Here is a 6,000-nt window from a genome sequence, read left to right on the forward strand (position 1 = left end):
GTTGAAATGTTTTAACAAACATCTTAGAAAGGAGTATTTTAAGAATAAATTTAACAGCTAGATTTTGTAAAACTTCTCTAATACCACAGTCTCTACTAATACACCAGTAAACATTCTGGATTAAAATGACTCCTTGGTCAAACTATTTCTCTGCCAGTAATAAACTATTTACAAGGTGGTTACAGCTGATACATCACCACCCATCTGCTTAAATTTGTAATTTTAGTGCTAACTTTTCTGGCTTGTCATGGACATCCAAGGTAAGTAGTTGTAGAACTGATTTTATTTAACTTCACTTACACAAAAAAACACCCCAGTTTTGTAAACTAATTCAGCTGTCCTTTGCTACTGGGAACATCCAGGGCAACTCTACCAGCTCTGTTGGAACTATTCAAATGTACATAGGTGCAATTTTATTAGATTTGCACATCTGCAAGGAACCAGAAAAAGATCTTGTGCAAAATTTACCACCTTCTCAATACACACCTTTGTACCAGCAGTTATTTTTGTAATGAGTATAAAACTATTTACTCACAGAACTCTAAAGCAGAAGCAGTTTCACAGATAAAGAGGTCACCTCTAACAGAGTTTATTACCTTTTCTTTATACAATCTTATTCCAATGTAGAATTGTGAGCCCATAACAAATAAGAGTTTTGGGTTTTTTATTTAATCATCACTTTTGTGATTAAAAAGTCATTCCTAAATCTATGAAGTTGGCCTTGCACAGGGTTGTAGCAACAGGAAGGTCTAGCTCTCAGACCAAGTTTAATATATTCATTACCAAAGCATCATGTTGTTGCTCTATTTAGAAACTCTTGCAGTGCTCACACTCAATGGGAAGGCCAGACCTGGTGAATGAAGTCCTCTCCCTCTAGTTACTGTACAAGGATGAAATACAATGAGGGACAGGGTTAAGCAGCTGTCCCTGCTGATAACTGCACTCCCAATATTTGATGAAGAAGCAATCTGTGTCATTCACCTGGTCCTTCTTTGACTTGTGCATCCCTGTCCCACAACTTCTGTCTGGATTCTGCAGTCACCTTCCTAAACCAGGGACTGCACCCTCAGCTGCTCCATTAGCCTTTTTCCCCCTATTCTAAGGTTTAGCTGGCTGCAACCAAAGCCACTTTACCATAGTTCAAACATAAACACCCAGGACCAACAGTTACATTGGCAGTACAGTTTACAGGCAAGAAAGAGAGTTCAAAACTCATTTCTTTCTACTAGCTACATCTCATATATTCAAAGGCTGTGGGTATCAGTATCTGCAATGCAGATTCAAAGCTATCTCTTCCGTTGTGTGGCTCATTTCAGCCTCTCAAAGGAACCATGGCTCTGTCTACACCAGCTCTATCCAATTCACTGAGACTATGACAACAACTTAGATTTTTCAAGGAAGCTATCGCCATATTGTAACAGACAGATCCATCTTGCATTTGGCAGCACTTAAAAGTGCTGTAGTTTGAAGAGTTGGTTTGTTTCTCTTTTTTCCCCCCTCCTAGTTTTCCAGCCTCTCATTTCTTCTTTGAGCAAAGGAACTGAAAAGGATCATTAGAGTGAATTGGCTGAAAATATTTCTCTCCAAGTCTTTTGTATGTAGGCAATGCCCTTTAGCACCTAGTTAACTAGCTCTCATTTTTATCTCTCTACTGTAAGTGAAAGTTTAAAATGGAGGCAAAAAATATGCAATTTGAAGAGAATTGTTCATCCAGGTGAACTGGTTATCTAGAATAAAATACTGCATATTAGTTAACATTTTGAGTAGCAGTTCCAGCACATTTGTTGTATTCTCACAAGTTTTGCTTATTTGATACAACTACTGCTACTGAAGCAGCTTCTTTCAATTTCAGCAAATAAATCCTCTTCCTCAAAATTACAGTTTTCTCCAGGTAGGATTTTACACCATTTAAAAGATAACCATTGTTCCAGGCTGCCCAAACCAAATTCTTAATAACATCTTTATACAGAAAAAAAATTAAAAAATCATTTGCCAGCTGCACCACCTTCAAAGAGGTTGAAGAATATGTTTCTTTCCCTGTGTTCTTCCTTGGTGTATTACAATAAAATCATGATGATAGGCAATACTAACTGGCAAAGTAACTATGAAAGATTCACTTTAAAAATATAACACCATGCCCCGCTGGTTCTAGAGAAAAGCAGAAGAATACGAGTCTCGCTCAAAGATAGAAGACTGTTGCTTATGCCAACTGTTGCTTTAAAAGGCAACAATTTGTTATTTTAACTAGTATCATCATTGTATTAATATCTATTGATACATTGGACAGGGATGAGGCAGAAAAGGCTGAGTCCCGATTTCCTGAGGTTTCCAGCACACAAATTTTCTCTTTTCCTCATGGGATGGAGTGCACATACAGCTGTGGTAACATACTATAGCACTTTTCTTGTGTGCTGGAAGAACTACATGGTGTCTGTCATCAGGCTTTTAACAACTACACACCCCTTTTCATTGTTATCCCTTACATAATGCACATCAGGGCTATATTTAACTACCAGTGAAAATCTAGTCTATGATAAGTTTTATTTAAACTGAAAACATGCATAACCTCCTGTGCTTTCATAACTCAAGACTCTGCTATTCTAAGCAAAACCAAAAATATACAACTGAGGGGTTTTTTCATTCTTATTTTGAAAACTGTTTGTTAGTGTTTATTCTTGCAGAGATGTCATCACCTCATGTTACTGCACTAAGCTCTCCATAGACAGTGTTTGCTACAATCCCTGTAACGTTCTTTTAAATTGTTAACATCCACTGAACTGTGGATGCCTATGAGTGAACAACAGTTTGAAGTACCTTGTACCCATTTTCTCAGAACATTAAAACAAACATTTGGTCCGTTTTCTTTTAGAATTTTCCCAACCAAACAGCTAGCAAATACAACAGAAGGGGTTTTTTTTCTGTTTGTAAGTTCTCTAGGACTGCAAAAATTGGCCAGCAGCATTAGTTGCTTCTCTTTACGTTGAAACTTTGAATAAGTGCATTTTTATTAGAAAGTGGGTTGTATAGTAGACATTGCTGTTATGAAAACATATCCTTAAAAGTGTGAGTGTAGCGCTTATAGTCACAGAAACAAAAATATTGTGCATGGCACAGGCCAGCAAACACAATCTATTACATCCGAGGATCTAATCAGTTTTGGTTGCTACGCTATTCTGAAGCTTGCTACAGCTTTGGTTCTATTGCTCTTTGTGCAATACTCAATATATTGAGCTACAAAACTCAAATACTTATTTTTGCATTTAGAACTAATACAAAACTCAGTTTAATTTCATATCTACCTTTAAGTCATCTAGTAGAAAGATGTTGGGTTGGGGGTTTTTTTGTTTTTCCCGGGGGGGGGGGGGGTGGGGGGGTGGGGGGCAGGGTTAAATCAGAAATTAGCTCATAGCCCTGAAATTCCCTGGAAAGAGCCATCATTTCTAAGGTTCATACACTGCCTGGACCAATAACAGTCTCTTCTGGGTCTCAAACTTAGGTATGACAACTGTCAAAATAATAAAAACATAAATGGATGTGTTTTCTGTATTCATACACAAATAAGTCACTACATAAATGCAGGATAAGAAACAGATGGCTAAGCAGGCCGTTCTTGAGGAAAAAGAAAAATTGGTGTGCTTAGGAGGGGTCACCAGCAGAACAGGAGTCAAGACCAACAAGGCAGGAAGTACAAAGGGATTTGGTCATGTGAAAAGATTCAAATCTGTTTTTCACACGCATTGCAGAGGAGTAAGAAGTAGCAAGGCTTGATATTAGTGTAGAACACTGCAGGAGTGAAGGACAGAAAGAGCTGTGCAATCTCCATTATTGGATGTCTTGAAGGACAGGCTAGTCAAACACTTGTCAGAGGTACTACGAAAACAGTCAGTCTTACCTTGCAGCATGAGGATGAGCTAAATTAGTTCTTTTGGTCCATTCCAACTCTTTTGCCATGATTTGTGACTTCTGAAGTCATTAATGTATTTGTATATTCTCCTTTTTCATTTTTTCCTCATAGTCAAATAATATTAACCTTGGCTAGTACCAACACTAATATTTTTCAGTGCAAATCCTGAAATACAATAAATTTGAATTTCCAATACGTAGCAAAAAATCCATACAAAAACCCTTGAGGCATTATAAAGAAAAGTTTTAATAAAAAAGAATAAAAGCAAGACTTTCTAGACCTTATGGGAAAGGATTATGCATAAAGATTTTGTACAGGCTACACAAGCTAGTACTGTCTTTGAAAGAATGCATGGTATGGGAGGGACATATGACTGTTTCTCACACTAGTAAAACTTCAAAATACATACAGATTTTATTAGCATCTGTATTACTGTGATTAACAGTAGGATGATTCTTGACAAAGTGCAGCTTCTCAGAGTTGCGACCTTCAATAGCACAAACAATGCTGAATGAGCAGCTATCAGATGCTATGTAACAAGCTACTTCATGAGCTCTTAACTGGGCCCATGACTCTGGTAGGAATCCACCTGCACAAAGAAAGCTGCTGATAAGTGACTCGGATGCTTCTCAGATCAGCAAAGAACCACAAAAGCTATGAAAAAAGCTTCAGTAGACTAATTTCAGCCATTACAGTTCTTATTTGCATAACATCACATAAAAGACAATCAAAGGGTGGCAGTGGCCATTGCATGTCTCTGGTCCCTAGAACACATCAAGTAGTAAAAGATAATTTGGCAAAATTGGTCAGAAAGTAGACCACACTCATGAAAATATTGCATGAAATTGTTTCAGTTGATTACCCTGAAAAGGACAAACTGAACACTTCAGATTGAAGAAAAAGCAAACAAACAAAAATCCTGGAGCTAATTCAACACGGCTAACACTATCATGGAAAAATATTTTTCTAATTAAGAAAATGAGAAGTTGCTGGTAGATGCCAGAAAACAAAGTACAGCTTTTTGGGAATAAAATTTAGGCCTAATCAGATGAAAATAGTTTTATGATGCTACATATGTAATGTTAAGCTGATTTAGTTTATATATTCTTTCTGAAAACATTAAGAGCCTGATAATTCAAAGACCAAGTAAGCAGATGAGTAACATCCTACAATAAATTACACATTTAACTTTTCTTTGGATGAGGTCCCACTTACTAATTAATAGTGATTGGATGACTCTTTATTGTCCATTTACTGAATTATCCTGTTCATTAGACTTTTTTGTATTGTGATAGTGCCTTGAACATCTTACTCTATACACTGAAGAAAATATTTTATTTTTGCAAAATAGTTTAGGCTTTTGTGTAAATCCCAAAGATATAATTTAATCAAATCTTTGATTATCTGAGCCTAAATGTCAAGCTTACATAAAACTGGATAATTGTGTAACATTATACAAATTCTTTATGTGATTAAGCCAAATCTTATTTGCCAAAAAGCCACTACTTGTAACTGCATATTTTTTTGTATCATTCAGGAGGTCAGATTTTTCTTAATTACAGAATTATTTCACCATGATAAAGTCTTGCCTTTGGAATTTGTGCCTATTTTTCTCTTACAGTCTTACCTAATTCTCTTGCTTTTCTAGGTAAAAGCAAGTCCATGAAAGTTTCATTTAACTGCTTTGTGAAACAAGTTTACTAGCACAAATGGAGAATACACCCAGAAGCCAATCGGCAAATTACTTCTCAGTAAGAACATCTGAGCCTATTATAGATGTACATATTAAAGACTTTTCATTCTATGGGGAATAACACAGTTCCTGTCTTTTGTAGTTTCTTACTTTAGATCTAAGTGACAAAAGCAATGAGAGGGCAGGGACAGAAATCAGAGCACTAGCTAAAATGTTGGCAGTAGCTTCTAAATCTGCACTCTTAAGATCTGAAGAGTCATCAAATCTGAAATGAAACCCATTAATTAATTTAAAAGAATAAAAACTGAATTCCAGAATTAAGATCCAGACTAAGCCCTGCAATTTCAGGTACCGAGTCTTGGAGTTTTAGCTCTCCATTGATAGAAGAGGGTCAATACATAAA

Source organism: Gavia stellata, chromosome 21 (assembly GCF_030936135.1).
Source record: "Gavia stellata isolate bGavSte3 chromosome 21, bGavSte3.hap2, whole genome shotgun sequence".
Taxonomy (NCBI): Eukaryota; Metazoa; Chordata; class Aves; order Gaviiformes; family Gaviidae; genus Gavia; species Gavia stellata.